General features: G+C 36.3%; 1 protein-coding gene across 2 annotated transcripts in view; it reads left to right on the forward strand.

The window, feature by feature from the left end:
- Positions 1-21,172, forward strand: part of FBXL17 (F-box and leucine rich repeat protein 17) — a 487,222-nt gene that overhangs the window by 124,127 nt on the left and 341,923 nt on the right. The window lies entirely within an intron of this gene.

Consider the following 21,172-nt stretch of genomic DNA (forward strand, 5'->3'; position numbering starts at 1 on the left):
CTCAGGGGTTGATCTCATGACCTGAGCCAAAACCAAGTTGGACGCTAAACTGACTGCTCCATGCAGGCGCCCCCCAAAACACTTCATCACTTTTGAGTGGTATCTGATTAGTGTAAAGTTTGTAACATTTGAAATATTTGTAACCCATATAAAGCGCAGGCAATTTGTTACCCAGGTCTAACAGAGTCCTATTTGGTGAAATGAGACATTGGTAACTAAAAAACTGTTAAAAACAATTTAAATATTTGTGGTGTTCCTAAAAATGCCAAAGGATCACAGCAGTCATAATGAACATCAAAATGAACATAATGAATCTCAAAATAATCATCTGAAAGAACTGAAAATGCTTATTATCTTGGGAGAAATAGAAGTAAGGTGAGAGGAGTCTGCTATTTTTTTTAACCTTCTGAAGTTATTTGCTAATTCAAGCCAGATATATATATATATATATAATTTTAATAAAATAAAAGCTAAAAATAAAGAAGACAAACTTTTGCCCAATCATAAATATTTTGACTTTAACTTAGCTGATGTTTTGTTTGAATGTCAAGATAAGCGTTGATTTCCTTTAGAAGGCATCATACTTAATTAATTTGCCTAATATTAACTGAATGTCTGCAATGTGCTAGGCATGGCAGGGGATATAAATGTAAATTAGACAATAATCCTTGCTTCCAAGAAGTTGTGATCTAGTCAGAGATGAGATATATGCAAATAACCTAAATGGAAGATAGTACAAAATACCTGCCAGGAGAGCAGGCTTTCCTGAGCCTTCTTGACTCTGAGCTTTGCCTCAGGCTTTGGGTTAAGAATACAGCTTATATTTCTATACTGGCCTTGTTTATTTGTATAGTTGGCCTCATTCTAGGTCTTAATCTATTTCCAGTCTTGGTGATCTTGACCCTTTTTTCTCATGGTTTCTCAGTGTTTTGTTTTTGAGTGGACTTTACCTAGGAAGACACCCATTTGGAGAAATCCAGTAGGCAAGATGTCTTCATCTGTTGCTCCATTTTTGTTTAAAATTTTACTCTTACATGAGAATAAGTATTTCCTCATTTGTGAACATGTTTTTTGAGTACCTATGACAGGACAGAGGTAAAGATACTGAAAGGTTGTTCACAATATTTATATGAGATAAGAACAAGATGCCCTCTCAGATTTCCTCCCACCAGTCCTTTGAGTCAGAAAATTTCTCTAATCAGAATGGTTAGAAACCAGGAATATGGATTGAGATTACAAATGAGGAAACAGGCGTAGAGAGGCTTAATAGCCTACTTAAAGGAAGGGAACTGGTTATTTTTGGAGTCAACAGAGAAGGCAGTATTTGAAAATTTATAAATGCTAATCGTGTGCCTGGGTTTTTGCTAAGCACTTTCATATAGATTCCCACTTTATCATAAGATCTCTGTGTTTTATTTCTGCTCCTCCCCAATGACAAGTAGAAAAAAAAGTGGAATCTATTTTTAGTAACACTTCCAAATCTGGGTTTTCCTAGGTGATTTGTCTAAGTTTGCTTTGCTAGAAAGATGCTTTAGGGGGGAAAAAAAAAGATGTGTTTATAAAAAATCTTGGAAAAAATTGCATTATTTTCGGCTTTAAGACCTTTGTTATTCGATTTACAGCTAATTTAAAGCAATAAAATGTGTGAAAATAAGCTTAATGTATGAAAATAAATTAACATGCCTGACAAGTTAGAAATGACATCCTGGGAGGTAGATCAAGATCATGTTGTGGGTTTGGTCAGTCTTACTCTGAGTAGGAACCCAGAGGACTGCTTGGGGTTGGGCCTAATGAGCCCAACATAGTTCTGTTATATTTTCATAAACCATTGTGGGAAAATAGGAAGTAGGAAAATCTCTTGCTACTGAATTAAAATTCAGTTATTGGATTGTATAAAAACAAAAACAAAAAAAACCCTCCAAAAACCAGCCCCCTGAAGCCTATTTTCTCTTATGAATTGGCTTTTGAATCTGCGTAAATGTAGGTATTAAAGAGCAAGCATTAAAAAACATCATATCATTTTTGGGGGTCCCTGGGTGGCTCAGCGGTTTGGCACCTGCCTTCGGCCCAGGGTGTGATCTTGGAATCCCGGGATCGAGTTCTGCATCGGGCTCCCTGCATGGAGCCTGCTTCTCACTCTGCCTGTGTCTCTGCCTCTCTCTCTCTGTGTCTCTCATGAATAAATAAATAAAATCTTTAAAAAATCATATCATTTTTAAAGTTTTTGATTTTATAAAATGCTACAAAGAAAAGGAACAACCAAATGAAAAAGTTAAAATCCATTTTACGGGGCACCTGGATTGATCACTTGGCAAAGTGTCTGACTCTTGGTTTTTGCTCAGGTCATCATCTCAAGGTCATGAGATCAAGTGGTGAGTTGGGCTCCATGCTGGGAGGCAGAGCCTGCTTGAGATTTTCTCCCTCTGCCCCTCCCCGTGCTTGCTCCTCCCCTCAAATAAATAAAATCTTTTCAGAAATCCATTTTACAGTGTGTGTGTGTGTGTGTGTGTGTGTGTGTGTGTGTGTGTATACACTCAACACTGCGTGTTGAGCCTTCAGGACACTGGAACATACTTCTTTTTATTTATAAAATAATTATCTTCTGCCACAATTCTGCCTTAATGTTCTTTAAGATTTTGGCGAAAATATATTTCAGGTTGCCAGAGAATAAACAGCAAATGTATATTGAGATATATGTATATGAACCATTCTTCAAGATTGATTACAGAATCTCTGATGGAGATAATGCTCTTTTCCATTAAGTTGTACAAGTTCTTTGTGCACTCACAAAAGCCACATTAATTATCTCACAGAGCAGAGATATGTGTGTAAAGCAACATATTTCGTATGCAGATTGAACAGTGCCCTATTGCAATAAATCTAGTAGCTGAGTAGCATATGTATAGTCCATTTGAGGAAGAGGACATTAGGATTAATTTAAATACTGATACTGAATGGTTTTCTGAAGAGCATAATGCAGTACCTCTGATAGCTCTAATTGAGGAAAAAGCAGAGGGTGGGGCTTTCCTTTGTTCTCTGTTCTCACCGTTATAATTCAGCTCACCTTTGTGGGATTAAGGTATATTTTTGTGAAAATATAACTTATCTTGAATTATTAAGTATTATTTCTACAAATTATGTTGTATCTTTCCTTGGAATATAATTAAATAGGAATCTGTCACTCTTTAATATTATAGAATCAATTCTTGAGAAATTAGAGGCATTTCCATTTTCTTTCAGTTTTTGATTCATCCTTTGGGAATAGTGATGTCTTTAGGATGTCTTGATGATTTTTTCATATCCTTACTAGATCATCAAACTTAGTCACATCAGTCTTTGAAACAGTGAAGTAATGGAAAGCATGGGGGACAGAGTTTTCTCTCTAGGTGGATATTGAATTAGGGAAGAAGCTATGTATAGGCAGAGAATTTTAGACATTAGTAATTGGTGTCTTGTCTCCTCTGAAACACGAGTGAATATGTAATTTAGCCAATTCAGGCTCATCCGGGGAAATTGACTTGAATATGTTGCAATTTTTTTTAAACCTTATTCTTCTTTCTTTTTTAGAGGCAGTTTACTAGTTAAGAGCTATTTTACCAGTAAGGTGTTTTTTTTTTTTTTTTTTTAATAATGTAACTTGAAACTCCTTAAGTTTGAAGTTTTGGATTTTATAAAAAGCATTTATGTCTTAATTGTTTCCATGAGTGCAAAACACAAATTTGCCTAAGGATACTTATATTGTAGGAAAAGGTGGTTTCACATTTATTATTACTTTTATGTGGATACTTCTTTGCAAATTTTAAGTTATTTGCCTAATTACTTCTTGAATTGTTCCTACTTCTAATTATCCATTATGGCTGTGGCTAGGTGTTAGATTAAAGGAGGATGGGCCAAGTGGGGGGATTAGCTGGTGGCAAGATCTAGTATACTTTATTCATTTTTCTCTTGTAAAGAAAACAAGGAAGAAATAGGAATAGAATTTTATGAGTGATATTGGTAAGCCATGTAACATTGAAGCAACGATTAAATGATAAGGTACTTTTGCACTTTATACTATAACAAATATAAAAATACTAGTGAAGATTTAAAGTAATACATTTAACAGTATGAAGCATTTGAAGACAGCCTCCAACGAACCAATTCTATGTGCTTAAACAAGAATTATGAAAATCTGCTGAGGCACAGAAGAGGAAGAAGGAAAAAAAACCCTCAAAAAATGAATGCCTTTTTTTTTTCTAAAATAAAGTGTTCTTTTTAAAAAAATAAATATGACCTGTCTTTAAAGGGAATTTTTAAAAGTTTTTTAAAAAAGATTTTATTTATTTGACAGAGAGAGAGAGAGAGAGAGAGAGCGCAAGCACAAGCAGGGGGAGCCGCAGAGGGAGAGAGAGAGAGGGAGAAGCAGGCTCCCCCACAAAGCAGGGAGCCCACTGGGGGACTCTGTTCCAGGACCCTGGGATCATGACCAGAGCTTAAGGCAGACGCCTAACTGAGCCACCCAGGCACCCCTAAAGAGAATTTTCATGTCCAGGTTGGGGATTCTCTGCTTTTCTACATTACTTCGACAGTTTCTCTGATCACGTAGTAACAATTTTGAATGTTTGTTGTGGGACTATTTTATTGATATTGTGATCTGCATTTACTTGATGAACTGATTTGATGATTGTAGTTCTTTGTCTTAAATCATTGATAGAGAATCTGATAGAGACTACTTAGAGGCCTCAGGTCATCATCACATTAGTTTATGCCTTTTTTTTTTTTTTAAGATTTTATTTATTTATTTATGAGAGACACAGAGAGGCAGAGACACAGGCAGAGGGAGAAGCAGGCTCCATACAGGGAGCCCAATGCAGGACTCGATCCCGGGACTCCAGGATCATGGCCTGGGCTGAAGGCAGGCGCTAAACCGCTGGGCCACCCAGGGATCCCCAGTTTATGCCTTTTCTAAGACTGCAGGTATAATAGTTTCATCTAGATGGTGGTTCAGGTTTGCTATGCATAATGAGAATTTGAGAATTGTCTAATTAGAGCATAAAAAACAGTAGTAATACCTTTTACTCAGTTTTGTAGACAAAATAGTGTTTTACCTCTTTGCTTTCAGGGACATTAAATATCAATACAGCTTTCCTGGAGACCTGGAATTATTTCTTTGCGTTTTTACCCTCATCTCTCTCTTTTTTTTTTAAAGATTTATATATTTATTTATTCATGAGAGACAGAGAGAGAGAGAGAGAGAGGCACAGAAGCGGGCTCCATGCAGGGAGCCTGACGTGGGACTCGATCTGGGGTCTCCAGGATCACGCCCTGGGCTGAAGGCGGCGCTAAACCACTGAGGCACCCGGGATGCCCTTTACCCTCATCTCAAAGCAAGGCATGGTCTGATATATGTTTTATGTATCTTCCTATATGTAGAAGAGTACACTTAAGTGGTATTAAATCGTCAGGCCTATGTGCATTGCCAACTTTCAGATAACAAATGACTGCTGGAATCCATACCAAATATATTACTTTGTTTTTACCTTATTTTTATTATTTCATTTGTTCCAGAAATTTTAGGAACAGTTTGAAAATGATGTTTTTTAGAATTCTGGTGTATTAGAATTTGTTATTAACATGGTATTCTGTTATAACAAAAGCTTGCTGATTTGATTTTGTGCTTATGATACTCTTTAACCCTGTCAAGCAGTGTTCTTCAATCATGTATTAGTGTGTTTGCCATTGTTGCTTAATTGCTCTTGGATACTCCAGGCCTACCCCAGTTCTATACCTGATAACTAAAAAACCTCCCAGTTATGAAATTATGGATGGGAAGAATTTTAAGAAGAAACTAATTCGTAGTTATATTAAGTAACTTTATGAATATGTTGCCAAATTGCTCTCCAAGTACTTATGCCAATTTATGCTCTCACTAATAATGAAAAGGAGTTCTTTTTACACCCTCTTCCACACTTGTGCAAGAGCTTTTTTAGGATTCAGCAATTCCATTGCTTGGTAGGAACATGTATATATGTATATATACATGTCTTAGAAAGGTTGCTGTACGTGTGTTCAAAGAGACAGATGCAAGAATTTTCATTGCCACCTTGTAATAATTTAAATATCAATAAGATAATTGGCAAATCACTGTATATTAAAGAATTGGGAATGGTTAAATTAGTGGAGTAGATCTACATGTATCACTATGTCTGCATCTCAGCAACATAATGTTGAATGAGAAGATGAAAGCAAATTGTAGGAGATATAGAATATCCTATTTGTATAAATAATAAAACCTGTAAAACACCACTTACATAGGAAGATGGACTCTTATTTGGCTTTATACAAAGGGCTTATACAATGTGGAGAAATATGTACTGCGTATAACACGGCAGAAAGTGGTCTGTGATTATAGCTATAGGAAAGCGGCTGCATAACGTGTTTACTGTTCTGTGTCCTTCTGTGTGACTTAACTTGTCCTGTAGTTTTGCCAGCTTCTTTTGGCTCAGTGTCAAGGAATCTTGTAAATTTAGAAAACCAGATATTAGATTGTATCGGAATAATAAAGTCTGGCTGTAGGATGATTTCTATTAAGCTGTTGTTTGATTCATCTGATAAGGGATCACTTATTGAGTAGCTGCTATGCATCAAGCCCCCAGCTAAAGGGATCAGACTTGATTTTCTTGTTCTCATTTAACAAAATAACAACTGAAAACAACCATTTTTGAATAAACATGTGAGACTTCTTATTCTAACGAAGAAGCTTTAAATGAGAACAACGTTGAGATCTTGACTTTGAGATCTTGAGATCTTGACTTCGCAGGGTGGGGAGAGTAAGAAGTGGGGTAATTCCCACGGTGCTTCAGGAAGCGGCGTTCTCAGCAGCTGGGTATCAGCCAGGGCAGTCTTTCTGGAAGACAGTGTAGCAGAGTCTCTCAAAAAAGCACATATTCTTGGACCCAGGAGATACCCCAAGGAATCACTGCAGACAGCTACAAAATGTACGGATCATAATAGCCCTTGAAATACTCTTCGCAGTAACAAAATAAAGTTAGCAAGACGGGAGACCACTTAGATATCCATCATTGTAGGGTTGGTTCACTAAGTCTGCATTTTCACATCATAGATACTGTGCAGCTCTTACTGTGCACGTGAGATGGAAGGGTCTCTAGGAGATCCTAAGTGAATAAGCCACAGGGCAATGTATCGAGTGTGAAACAGCTGCATAAAATTAAAAGGAAAAACAACTATATTATACAAAATAAATACATTAAACAATTTTTATAAGCAATTATAAGAAACTTAAGAAATGAAAGAAACCTTTGGAAAATGAAAGTGAAGAAAAGATGGCTTTTACTTTTCATTCTGTACCTTTCAGTACATTTCATACTTTCTAAACTAAGACATGTTTATCTAATATTTATTGAAATGGCAGTAGGGATTACCTCAGATTTTTGTCTCCTTACCCTCCACCCTTATTCCTGCCTAATGATAGAATAATACCAGCTATCAAAAGGAAACCAGCAAAAATCAGCAAGTGACTGAGGGGTTATATAAAACACAAAACAATTATGTTTTCAGTGAGCATTGATGGTCACTGAAAAACACCCTTCAAAATAGGTCATTATTAATAGTTATTTATTGTCTTGTTAGTTTAAAACATGATGTAAAGGTCAGGACAGTAATGGCTAAAGCCAATTGGTCATTAACTGTGGTAATCATTGACCTTAAAAAGGAGAATTGGTCTTCTAAATGATTTTCTGAAGTTGTTAATAACTGTATTTGAAGATTAGCAGTTATATTGTGATGGTGACAAGGGTGCCAAAAGACATTGGCCCCATTCATATGAAAAATTATGTTTTTAGTGTGTAATTTGCAATAGTATTCATCAAAATTATTCGTTCTTTCTAAGAGGAAAAAATTGATTGGTAGCAGTCACAGTGCCAAGGTTAGCATTAATGGTGCTGAAACATCTAAATTTCCTGGCTTTTAAACCTTTTAAAAACCTTTGAAGAGATTTATATGCCTTCTTAGATATGTAACAGTTCTTAAAAAATAATAAGGTCACTTTTTTCTTGCATGCAAAAAACTGTGTTTTCCTAGATGTAGAGGAGAGTTGTCAGCTTTTCCTATTTTTACAATCTCTTCATTCATTGGGGTTTACTTTTGGGGAAAGGAAAGATGAGTTAGTTTCCCTGTCCAATGTGGTAGCTCTGGCGGGATTTTCCCTGCACGTATATTTTGTTAGTATAGGAATATGTCTCATTGTGGGGATATGGCCTCTAATAGCAAGTCCCAGAAAATATGGGTCATAGATGTTTTGTTCTTAGCTCTGCACTGCTCCTCAGGGCATCTTGCTTGGGGTGGTGCATTATGCACCGAGGCCAGAATAGAGAGCACTTCTGATTGCAGGGGTGCAGTACTCCCTTTTCTTTCCGTTTCTGTATAAGTTGCATTCTTAATGCAAGTTCATGGCCTTACAGAGGTAGCAGATCAACCAGCTTCATTCTTCGAATAAGTTAAATGCAGAATTCTCCTAATTTATAACAAAATACGCATGATGCTGTTTGTAATACTGCTTAGATACATTTTCATAAATTCACATTTAGTAGTGTTTGGCCAGGTCACAGGTAGAGTCAGCCTTCACTTTTAATCATTTGTTCCTGCCATGATTAAAAATCGTATTCAGGATTTTCTATCAGTCAGGTGCCTTCCTGGCCCTTGCATCCCTTTTGTAACAGGGAGAGAGACAGAAATCCCCCTTTTCCTAAAGCAGGAACAGGAACAAAGCGTGCTTAGTCATGATGGTGCAGCATCAGGAAGGAGTTGGGTCTCTAGGTCAGGGGACCAAGATCACAAGTCCGTTTGCTGCTCGAGAGAGAAAGGGATGGGAAATGGAGATTACCATGGGTTGAATCTGGCTTTGAATTTTTCTCAACCTGTTTTCACTTTAATGTTTTAATGTCAGGTACAGAAAACTCAAGAGGAAAAGGAAGGCCTAGTGTATTAATCTATATTTTAACTTTTTCTCTTGCTCCTCTGTACTTTCCACTGTTCTAAGACTCTTTCTTTTATTATGTCTTTTCCCTTTCAAGAACTTCCTCTATGTTATTTTTTTAGAGTAGACCTGCTGACAACAAATTTCCTAAGTTTTTCTTTATCTGTGAATGTCTTGGTTTCCGATTTAATTCCTGAAGGATATTTTTGCTGGTTATAGGATTATGGCTTGATCTTTTCTTTCAGCACTTCAAAAATATTGTCACATTTGTCTCTGTTGTCATGGTTTTCTGAGAAACCTGTTGTAATATTGAATTGTTTTTCCAGTTCCAACTGTAGAGAGATTTTGCTGCTTTCATTTTTTTTTTTTTTTTTTTTGTCTTTAGTGTTTGGGAGTTTATGATGTCTTGGCATGTATTTTGGGGGTTTATCCTGTTTGGGATTCACTCATCTTCTTGAATTTATAGGTTTGTTTCTTTAAATTTGGGGAGATTTCTGCCATTATTTGAGTGCTGTTTGAGTTTCACATTCTTCCTCCTCTTATTCTGGAATTCTAATATGAATGTTCAGTCTTTTGATTTAGTTACACAAGTACTTAAGGCTTTGGTCTTTTTTTTTTTTTTTTTTAGTCAATTTTCATTTTGTTTTCCAGATTGAGTACTTTCTATTGTTGTGTCTTCAATTTTACTGATTCCTCTCGTCTTTTTTTTTTTTTTTTTAAGATTTTATTTATTGGAGACACCACAGAGAGAGAGGCAGAGACATAGGCAGAGGGAGAAGCAGGCTCCCTGCACGGAGTCTGACGTGAGACTGGATCCCAGGACCCTGGGGTCACACCCTGAGCCAAAGGCAGACGCTCAACCACTGAGCCACCCAGGCGTCCCTCCTCTGTTGTCTTTATTCTGCTGTTGAGATTATTCAGTGACTTTTTGGTTACTTTACTTTTCAGTACTAAAGCTTCGATCTGGGTCTTCTTTACATGTTCTCTTTCTTTAGTGACACTATTTTTTTAAAGTTTATTTCAAGGATATATGTAATTGTTCACTGAAGCATTTTTATTAATTTAACATTTTTCATCAGATAATTCCAACATCTGCATCATCTTGGTATTGGTATCTCTTGATTGTCTTTTCCTGGGAACCTGAATACAACACAGCAGAGCTCTCTGGATTGTCTTTTTGCCTTATATATCCCTGACAAGATGCTGGAGAAACCAGCAATCTGGAAATATCAATGAGCATAGACAACAAACAAACAAACAAACAAATACTCCTCAAAAAATGGCCTCAGGAACACTCTGCTATGCTGTTGTTTCTAGTCAAAGGATCAGTGTGAATGCGTTTTGCTGTATTTAGTGGGAGGAGTAGAATAGTTCATCCTATTCTGGAACTACAGTGCTAGCTTAAATGTTAATTCCTGACTCTTGGCAGGTAGGAATCATGTCACTTCCTAGGTTTGTGTAGATGAGTGATACAAACCGTCAGAAGCCATAGATATTCTGAGGATGTTTAGAGGGCAGTACAAATTAAATGACATGAATGAAAAGTAAAATACATTCAAAACTTTTTAAAATCAACTTTGAATATCAAAAGTTTATATGTTAGTTTTATAAAGGTGTATTATGTTAAAAACCTCAAATCTGAGATTAGAAGGAACCTGATATTAACAGTAAAACAAATATAATTGTGTATCTTTTTTTAAAATAATTGTGTATCTTATATTTTTATGAGAACGACCTTATTTATGAGAAAGCTTTAATCTGAGAGTCTTATCTCCATTTTTACAGAAAATAAAACTGAGGTATAGAAAATTGAGTATTGTATCCCACGTGGCCACAGTCCTGCCTAGGGAAGAGCCAGAATTTGATACCTGGATTTTTTTATTCTTATCATATATTTTGTACATTCACATACTTTGCACCTTTTATTCTATCATGGTCCTGTGTTACCTCCATGCCTTTTAAAGGTCTCTCTTTTTGTAACTTTTAAGATACCATTTGGTCCCTCTACAAATTCATAAAACAAATTGCTTTGTCTTCTGTGATCCCAAAGCAATTTTGCAAAACTATTTTAGCATTTATCTCCTGTTATTATGGGTATTTGTGTATATTACCCTCCACTACCACTGCACACACGTACCTACTAGACAGGGCCTTTATATAGTTGATGATAAACATCTATGAACTGAATTAAGATTAAAATCTAACTCCCAGTTGGGCACTTACTTTACTATGTTCCTTTGCATTCTCTGAATATAATGAACTACACAATGTTAGGTAAGTACAAATTGCCCAAGATTTTAAGAGACCAAACCTCCTCAACTAAACCAAAACCTCAGTGAACAAAGATATATGTGTTTAGATGCTTTGGTGTTTTTTTTTTTTTCTTTATGAAATTCTGAAAACTCAGGTTTCACCGCAGGTTAAAATATAATCTTTTAAATCTTTTGCCAAGTTATTAGATTCATTTGAAAGTGGTTGTATTGAGCTTATATTACCTGGGTCCTTACATGCATTATCTCTTAATTCTCACAAAGCTTGATGGGGGCAAATAATATAGTACCTCTCTTTAAGATGACAGTATTGGGATTTGGAGACCTTAAGTATGTAGCTAGTGTATAGTGAAATGAGTGATTCAGATCCAGTTTTTTGTGACTCCAGATCCAAGTCTTAACCATATGAATTTGTAGAGATGACTGTTCACCTATTTCTTTGTGAAGATTTAATTAATTTATTTGAGAGTGAGAGAGCACACACACAGCGTTTCTTTTTATATACATGCTTATAAACAGTGTTTGCCAGTTTCTGATGTGTACAGTTTGAAAACATGCAGAAGTGAGAGAGAGAGAGAGAGGTGGTAGAAAGAGTAAGGAAAGATGCAAGTTGTGTGTCTTCTCTTCCTCGTTCAACCCCTTGTACTTGGTTTTAATTCCTGGGGGCAGAGGGAGAGGGCGAGATGTGCGATGGTGGGCCCCAACAGCAGGGCCCTCAGCGCTCAGGTGGGAGGGTTGGCACGAAGCCCCGGAAGACGGATTCCCCTGGTTCCGTTGGTTCTACGTCTGCTGTGCAGTGGCAGTCCAAGGGCTGGGACCTCAAGAGCCCGCCGGAGATCACACTGTGACGCGGGGGTGGCCGCACAGGCAGGGCAAACCGTAGGCTGCGTGGCTCTGCTGTCACAGACCTGTAGCAGTGGGAACCCGAGCAGGATAAGTCAGCGCGTGGTGGGAACAGCCCCTGGCAAATGGGCACTGGGCAGGAGTGAGGCGTTGCTGTGGGCATCTCGGAAACGGCTGGAGAAATGTAGAGATGCTCATTTCCATCAGTCAGGCTAGTGGGGAGTTTTAGGTCCCTAATTAGGTCATTAAAAGCAGATTTGACCCTATTTTATGGTCCCAGATGAGGGAGGCCTGGGACACATTTGATTTATATTGTTTTCAGACAAAATACAGGTGAGAAGCTGTGTGATACAAGCACATTATCACTGTGCTGCTGGAACAGTTGGCTTTGTCAATTCCTGGGGTGCTAAGCGCCTCTCATTTGTGTACAATGAAAGTACCTTTTACTCCTGAGTTCTGACTCTTTATCTTGTTTGTAATCTAGTTGTATGTTGGAAAAATTTCTGATTCGTATTTTGGTTCTCAGCTGGTGAACTGACTCTATACACTATTCCTCCTATTCCCTAATGCTTAAAATTTTGCATTTTTTTAATATTTAGGGAAGAAATATAAGCAGATTCTTAGAAACTCAGTTTTGGCCTACCCAAACAAAGTGTACTTAGATGTACTGTATATTGCTTTATAGTACATTTTCTTCTTATTGCAGTTTATGGAAATGATTTTAGAAGAATAAAGGCCACCGGGGCGCCTGGCTGGCTCAGTCGGTAGAGCAAGCAGCTCTTGATCTTGGGGTTGTAAGTTTGAGCCCCAGGTTGGGTGTGGAGATTACTTAAGAATAAAATCTCAAAAAAAAAAAAAAAAAAAAAAGGCCACGGAGAAATTTACTAATTTATATTTACTGTCTTATATGTTAAAGTAATTGATATTCTATTTTTCCAGATTTCTAAGAAAATGTATTATTTTGTTTCTTAAATTTTTCCATTCTATGAAAATTTTAGGTTAAAATGAAAGAATAAAGTTTAAAAAGTCCTCTCCCATGTTTTTTTTTCCCTCGTTAGCACTTTTCTTCTGTGACTATAAGAATAAAAATACTGATGTAGAACTGGAAAATAAAAAAAAAGCATAAAGAAAATTAAAATCACATTTATATAATCTCACTATAAAGAGATAGTTAACATTTTCTCTCTGCAAATATGTTTATTAGAAACATATTTCTACTTCTAATAATTGTACATTCTGCTTTTTCAATTATGTTGCATTTTCCCCCTTCATTAAATGTTTTAAGAAACGCGATCTTTCCCGGCCACATAGCACTCTGTCAAAAATATACAATATCATTCAATCATTTTAATATATTAGGGAAGTTTCAGTTTTTTCATTACTATAGATAGTGCTTCAGTGAAAATCCTGGTCCACAAATCTGCTGCTTTGCTTAGTGTGTTGCCTAAAGGTCCCCAGGAATGTTCTTTCTGGGTTAAAACGTATAAACAGCCTTTCTACACTGAGGTTTAAATAAATATAAATGAAGGCATCTAGCATAATACCTGGCGAATAGACACTCAGAACTGACTTTAACAATAGAAATTTAGCATTTTATTTGCTGTTCCATCCTCATTGATAATGGTTTTTCTAGTAACTGCCTCTCCTGGAATTTTTTTTTTTTTTCTCCTTAAAGTAAGCTCTATACCCAAGGTGGAGAGGAAACTCATGATCCCAAAATCAAGAGTCATGTGCTCTACCTACTAAGCTATCCAGGTGCCCCCCTGGATTTCTTTTATTCATTCATTTTCTCATTCATTTATGCATGCATTCATTCATGTACTCAGTAAATATTTATTGAGCACCTACTATTTTTCAGGCCCTGTGCTACTGGTACATTTTAACTTGGATATGGGGGGGGGGGGAAGCATTATGAAAATACTTGAAAACTTCCTTGACCCCTATACCTGGAGAAATGAATCTGTTCTTGACCTTATACAATATGAGCTTTCCCCTTCCTGAGCTTCTAATTTAAAAAATGAAGTGAAGTAGATTTATACAGTATACTTTCTTTTCTCTGACAGAATTGACAAAGAAATGCCTTCTTTGCATTCAGGTTACTTAGCATGGCTGCTTTTGTGAAGGTTAAGTGTGCGTACCAACTGGACTAGGTCAAGGGTGGGTGACGGACTCGCCATCTTACTTCCAATTATTGTGGGAACCTTATTAAATGAGGTGGGATTTTATAAGCTGTTTGAAATGTAAGAAAGAACATTCAGTGAGCTATGAATGTATTTGTCTGACATGATGAAAAATGTATAACCTAATTTTAGGTTTTGTTTTTTGATGATAGGTTTTCTTGTTTAAAGAATGTTAACGTGAATATGTAAGAAATGTTCTATATTCATACATTAGGATGTTTGTACTCTTTTTTTTTAAACAAGTGATTATTGTCTTTCATTTATGATTAAAACACAGATTGTTAGGGCTTTATACCTTGGTTAGATTTTATTCATCCTGGGAAGCATTATCTCCTGTTAAAATATTAAAGCCTAATCTGAAATATTTTCACAAACACAAGTGACTTTTTGAAGGTTGTGCTCTTGCTTCTGTGCATTTTCTTTTTGCATATTATATATTAGCTTTTCCAGAGAGGGGTGTGTTCTTTGTTGCTATAGAATATTATACGTTTAAATGAAATCCACTTATATATTCATGAGTTAAAACACCTTTGTAGAAACCTTCCTTATAATTATGGGTAAAAATCTTTGCTAATCTAATTATTACCCAACACCTTGTATATTTAAAAGCATTACAAAGCCTAATTGTGGGTGTATACAGTTGTGCCTTACAAAGTCTTTAACAACAGTAGGAATGCACTGTCATAGCTACGTACTTAGAGTAAAAATTTGTCAAGTTAAAACGTTAATAATAGAATCAATGTACCCTAACAAAATAAAGTAATTTGGGCTATTTACTTTTATTACCTATTATTTAAAATATGTTGCAAAATACAGGTTAACCTTTTGTGTACAGTTAAACTTGTTACTGGTATTTTACCAACCAAAAGTCTCATTTAACTTGTGTTTTTAACCCCCAATACGTAACTTCAGCCTGGTGAACATGTATGGAGTAGAAGAGTTAATGAATTGTTCTTTCTATTTACAATGACTTGGTGGTGGCAGGTGGGACATATTATAACAGAGATTTTCGTTAAGTGCTGATTTATATTCTATCAAGTATAATGATAAGAATAAAAATTAACTTCGTACAGTAATGTTCCAGCTTCAAGGAATTGGAGAGTAGCGGCTAATGTTTATTGAGCACTTTGCATGGTAGGTGCTTAGCACGTAGATCTCTTGGAATGCTCACAAGAATTCCATTAGGTTCATATCTTATTTTCATACTTTTTAGATAATAAATATCTCCCTTAAAGTGACACAGCTAGGAAGAGGTAGAGGTGGATTTCAACCCAGGCTGTCTGAGTTCAGTGATTTCTTAGACAGCTATATAATCTGATATTTCTACTTGAGATAAATAAAAGGTTTAGCACCACTGATTTGAAATTGATACAATACTTGTGTTTAAAATGCTTTCATTCCATATTATGACCAGCCACTTAAGAAAGGGTATGACAGTGGGCATAAAAGATTCAGGAGAAACATGAGGAAAAGGGAAACCAAGACCCAGAGAAAGGAGGTGAGTTGAGGTGAGGTGAGAGATGGAAAGGGGAGAGGACAACAAATGGCTTGAAGAGAAAGAAAGAATTTTGGCAGAGGTTGGGGAAGGAAGCAGAGGATGCCTTGTAACATAGGTAAGGAAAGAACCAGAGAAAGTTTGGAAGTCCAAGTAAAATTCCTTTTATCATGGGTGGCTTTTCCCTTGCTTCGTGAATTTTGGCACGCCTTTTGAAATACTAACTAGCTTTTGTACTATTCAGTTTTTCCACTCTTCTTTATGTGTTAGCCCTCTGGGGCTTCATTTCATTTCTTCCTTTATGGTGAAACTTCATTCAAAGTTAGATGATTCGGAATTCAAGTTGTATGTATTACTTCTATTTTTCCCCCTATTTTCTTATATAACACATGATACACATACGCATAATGAAATTTTGGTAAGCGATCCGTCTGGTGGATTTAATTTAGTCTTCAGTCGTACTCTTGTGAATTTCTTTTATGCTCTTTGAAATGAATCCTCAAACTAATCATATCTGTTCATTTAAAGGTTTTATTTAGAAACAAAATAAAGTTTGACAGAATGGAAAGACTTTCAGAAAACTGAAACTCTTTTTTTTCTGGGGTGCCATGACTGAAGAATTAATATTTATGAAGCAACAACTTTGTTTTCAATTATGTGTACTTACTACTTAATTGTTCCCAAATTTGGTGCTCAAGTAGATTCTTTGGTTTTATTTTGCATGCATTATTGATTATATTATAATAAAAAGAACATGGAGCTCATATGTAACCTTGGACAGTTTATTTTAACTTCTCTACTTCTGGGGCACCTGGGTGGCTCAGTTGGTTAAACGTCTACCTTTGGCTCAGGTCATGATCTCAGGGTCCTGGGATGGAGCTGCATGTAGGGCTCCCTGCTCAGAGGAGAGTCTGCTTTCTCCCCGCCTCTGCTTCTCCCACTGCTTGTGTGCATACTTTCTCTCTCTCTCTCTCAAATAAATAAATAAATAAATAATCGACTTCTTCATTTGTAAAATAGAAATTATACCTGCCAGTTTATCTCACTGAGTGTACAAATGTGTACAAGTACTAGAAAATACTTTGTAAGTATTGTTGCTAAATACACCTGTGATTGTTGTATTAGTAGATTGCTTTTAGATTCACCCTTCTGCAAAAGGATGAGCAGATGCAGAATAGACTAATTTTTCTGTTTCATTTAGATTATCCAAATATTGAATTTCAATAAAATAAAGCAGTATTAGTAAAAAAAACTTGGTCAGCAAATTGCAAGAAAGTGGTTAAGTCATATCCAGCCTATCATAGATCTTTTTAATAGGGACAAATATCTGTGCCATTAGTTCTGGGCCAATGTCTTTCCCTTTCACAATACTTTTAACGCATAACTTATAAATCTCTTTTTATCAGCCAATCTGACTTTTCCAAACCCAGACTAACATTAAGCAAGATAGAATGAGAAAAAATCAGGGAAGGTCAAATAAGCAATCAAATGATCAGATTCTCATTGGACACTAATGGAATTCTAGACTTGTAGAAAATGATTAGTTATGAATTTCAATGCCCTTGTTGACAAAGGGTCAGTTTTTATAAAATTATGGTAAAATCTTAATGAGATTTTTAAATCACTGTATTGGATTATTATCTCCATAAAAACTATAAGTAGTTGATATTAAGTCTCACACGAACATTTTTGCTGAAATGATAATGGCATTATGGCTATGACTTTTAAAAGAGCCTTATCTTTTAGATATATACTGAAATATTTGCTGATAAATGTGATGTTTTAGAAGTGGATAGGACTATTGATGAAACAAGGTTGGTCGTGAATTAGCAATTATTGAAACTAGATGATTGGCAAATGGAAGTTTATTTTACTATTTTGTCTTCTATTGTATAATTTTGAAATTTTTTTATAATGAAAAGCTAAAAGAGGGGAGGTAGGTAGGGGGGAGATGGGTGACATAGGTGAAGGAGATTAAGGGGATTAAGAGGTACAAATTTCCAGTTATATAAAAGTCACAAAAATGAAAAGTAGAGCATAGGGAATATAGTAATTATATTGTCATAATATGGTATGGTGATGACTACATTTATTATGGCAAGCATTGGATATATAGAACTGCCCAGTCACTGTGTTGTACACTTGAAACTGATATGACATTTTATGTCAACTATACTTCAATAATAAAAAAACTAAAATATTAAATTTCAGTGTTCTTTGCTTTTGATTTATTAATGAAATAATTGTAGCATGATAATTTAAAGTCAAAGTTATATTAGCAAATATGAGGTCTTAAATAATCCTTGTGTTTCTCATATAAAATCAATATTTATTATAACTCTTTGCTGAAAAGATATCAGGCATGTAATTAAGACTTAGCTTAAGATGTTTGGGGAGAATCTTATTTGTAATCATTAATTGTAATTTTTAGTCATATTTTTGGTTCATTTCCATGTGGACTACATAAGTATGGCATATGTAGAAAGTAATAATTCAATGACTGTATTACTATAGTGATCACACTTGTATCAAATGTTAAACATTTGTTCTCCTTACTAAATGGTAAACTCCATGAAGGCAGTCTGTATGTCTTAACCGTTGTGTGGAGCACAGCATGTGACATATAACATGTGCTCAGGAAATATTATTGTCTGATCATGGTTTAAAAGAAAATGATGTTTAAATAATCAGCTTTTCGATTTCTTTTAAAGATGTGAATTAAAGATGTGAATTTTTATTAAATGAAGAGCACAGTGGTGAAGGTCTTACTGAAATGATTTATAAAGCAAAACTGTACTGTTTTGTCGCCAAATTTAAGTATTTACTGTTACACGACAAGTGTCATTTTTATGTGTTTTTTGCAATACTGTTTCACAGGAGAAAGCTTTCTTGGGCATTAATTGTGAAAGAGATAATACGGAAAAGCAAAGGAAGATGAAAATGGAAGATTTGTTTGTAGATTTTCAAGATTTGACTGAACAAATGAAGAAATTTTCTTTCTTTTTTAAAAGTTCCTCTAAGTATAATGTATATTTACTGAGTATTTAAATAATTTGCTATTTTTATCATCATATGTACTTGACATACTCTTTGTCAGTTGTCAGGTGTGGGTACTTACTGATTCTGGCATGTGGCTAGGCCTAACCAGGGTAACCTGTAGTGTGGTTTATTAATATTCCCTAGGGGATGGACCCTGCTGTGTGTCCCTAGCCTTCTAGCCAGCTTCTTTGAGGTCAGAATATCCCTTTGGCTGGTCCTGTGTACACCTGCTGGACTTTGAAGTACAACTTTCCCTTCATCACCCTTCTCTCAGAGCCTTTAATGAATGGCTCCATTAGTCGTGGGCCTGCAGTAGGTATTAGCTCTACATTTCCTCTATTACCAATGAAATAGATTCCTTCATTATCAAGTCATAACCGTGCTGCATGGCTTTCAGTCCTCCATAAATTCCATAAAGGTTACATCTTCAACCTTGGTTTCAGATCTAGTCGGAAGGCCTTGAGAAACTGAACTAAACTCAATTGGGAGGTGAGGTACAGACTGAAATATTCCCAGGAATCTCTAGTGGTTGTGGGATCTAGACCTGCTCCTGTTCCAACCTGTAGCTTCTGCTTTTAAAGGTGAGGACTGTGCCTTATATTCATCCTGCATTAGTGTCTAACATGAAGTGATATAATAGGTACTCAGATATGTGTTGATCTACAGGGATTTAATAAACTGAACAACCCTGAGGGAAGTAAGTCCCTCATTAAATACTCTATAAACGTGCCTTTTTAATTTTTAAAGATATTGCTGATTTTATAGACTGGGATAGCCATTTACTACTGAGGTAACTTCTGTTTTCTTAAGCCCATAATCTATTCACATGGTTACTACCAAATGGTTCCTCAGACAATCAAGCTCTATTCTAACTGGCTTCTGCCCTGGAATCCATATGGCTTTTCCTGTCTGGTGAATCTTGCTAAACCGGAACACATGGAAATGTTTTGCCCTTTGGTTTTAATGCTCAGTTAGAACCCAACCTAAGCAGATTGCTTTATGCTGGCTTTAATTTTACATTCAGAAAATGGGGGCACCCCACAGGCCCACTGACCACGTCAGCTCTAAGAGATGAAAAGAATAATCAAAGGTTAGCATTCCTCCTGAAAAGTTTCCTTGCAAATAGACTCCCTATGCCTTTGATCTCTGTTGCTCTTTTTTCCTAGAGGTAGAAGGAAGGCCGTGAGTGGGTTCTGAGGTCTTGAGTGAAATTTGCTAGTGATATTGCTAATACCCCCACATTAGTTTTCCTGTCTACTCCAGAATTGAGGTGCTCCTGTTGCTTTTTTTGAAAATTGTATCCTTAGCTTCATGGAGCCATTTGTCTCATTCTTAGACTTTTGGGACAAATAGGATCAACAACTCACATTTTCTTGGCATTGGAAGGATTTGTTGGTTTTCAGTACTGAACCAGTAAGCCATTAACATACATCAAAACAGTACTTCATGTATTCATCCTGTTTTTGTTTTGGGAGCTTCTGTTGTAACCAAGGTCTTGTGCCCAGCACTGGGGATAGAATAGTGAATGGGATAGATGGGGAGACCATCACATAGTGAACAGGGAGAGGGGATGGTGGGATGAAATGAGGTGGAAGAGGTGGGTAGGAGGCAGATCCATTACGGCTTTGTAGATTATAGGAGGAGTTCAGATTTCATTCTTAGAGTAATTGGTACCAATGGAGGATTTTGAATTTTGACATCTGATTTTCCAGATCACTTTTTCTTGAAAGATCACTGTGGCTTGATGGGTGGAGAATAGATTGGTGGGGTCAAGAGCAGCAGAAAGAGGTTCAGCATGCAGGATGTTGAAAATGTCCAGGAGAAGGATGATACATCTTGGGCCATACTGGTCCACTGTGGCATGGAGGTGGCAAAGAGATAACCCCTGTGTAGACCCAATGCCATCTTCAGTACTGATATTTGAAGGGTATAGTTAGCTATGGTTGTTAGAGTTAGTAATATAACTGTTTCTGTCTTGCCATTTACAACAACGTGGGTGGAGCTGGAGAGTAAAATGCTAAAAGCAAAATAAGTCAGCCAGAGAAAGACAGCTACCATATGATTTCACTCATATGTGGAGTTTTTTTTTAAAAAGATTTTATTCATTTATTCATGAGAGACACACACAGAAAGAGAGAGAGAGAGAGGCAGAGACACAGGCAGAGGGAAGAGCAGGCTCCACGCAGGGGGCCCGACGTGGGACTCTATCCCAGGACCCCAGGATCACGCCCTGGGCTGAAGGCGGCGCTAAACTGCTGAGCCACAGGGGCTGTCCCTCATATGTGGAATTTAAGAAACAAACATGATCATGGGGGGAAAAAAAGAGAGGAAAACCAGACTCTTAATTATAGAGAACAAACCATTGGTTACC

The sequence above is a fragment of the Vulpes vulpes genome, chromosome 14 (assembly GCF_048418805.1).
Source record: "Vulpes vulpes isolate BD-2025 chromosome 14, VulVul3, whole genome shotgun sequence".
Taxonomy (NCBI): Eukaryota; Metazoa; Chordata; class Mammalia; order Carnivora; family Canidae; genus Vulpes; species Vulpes vulpes.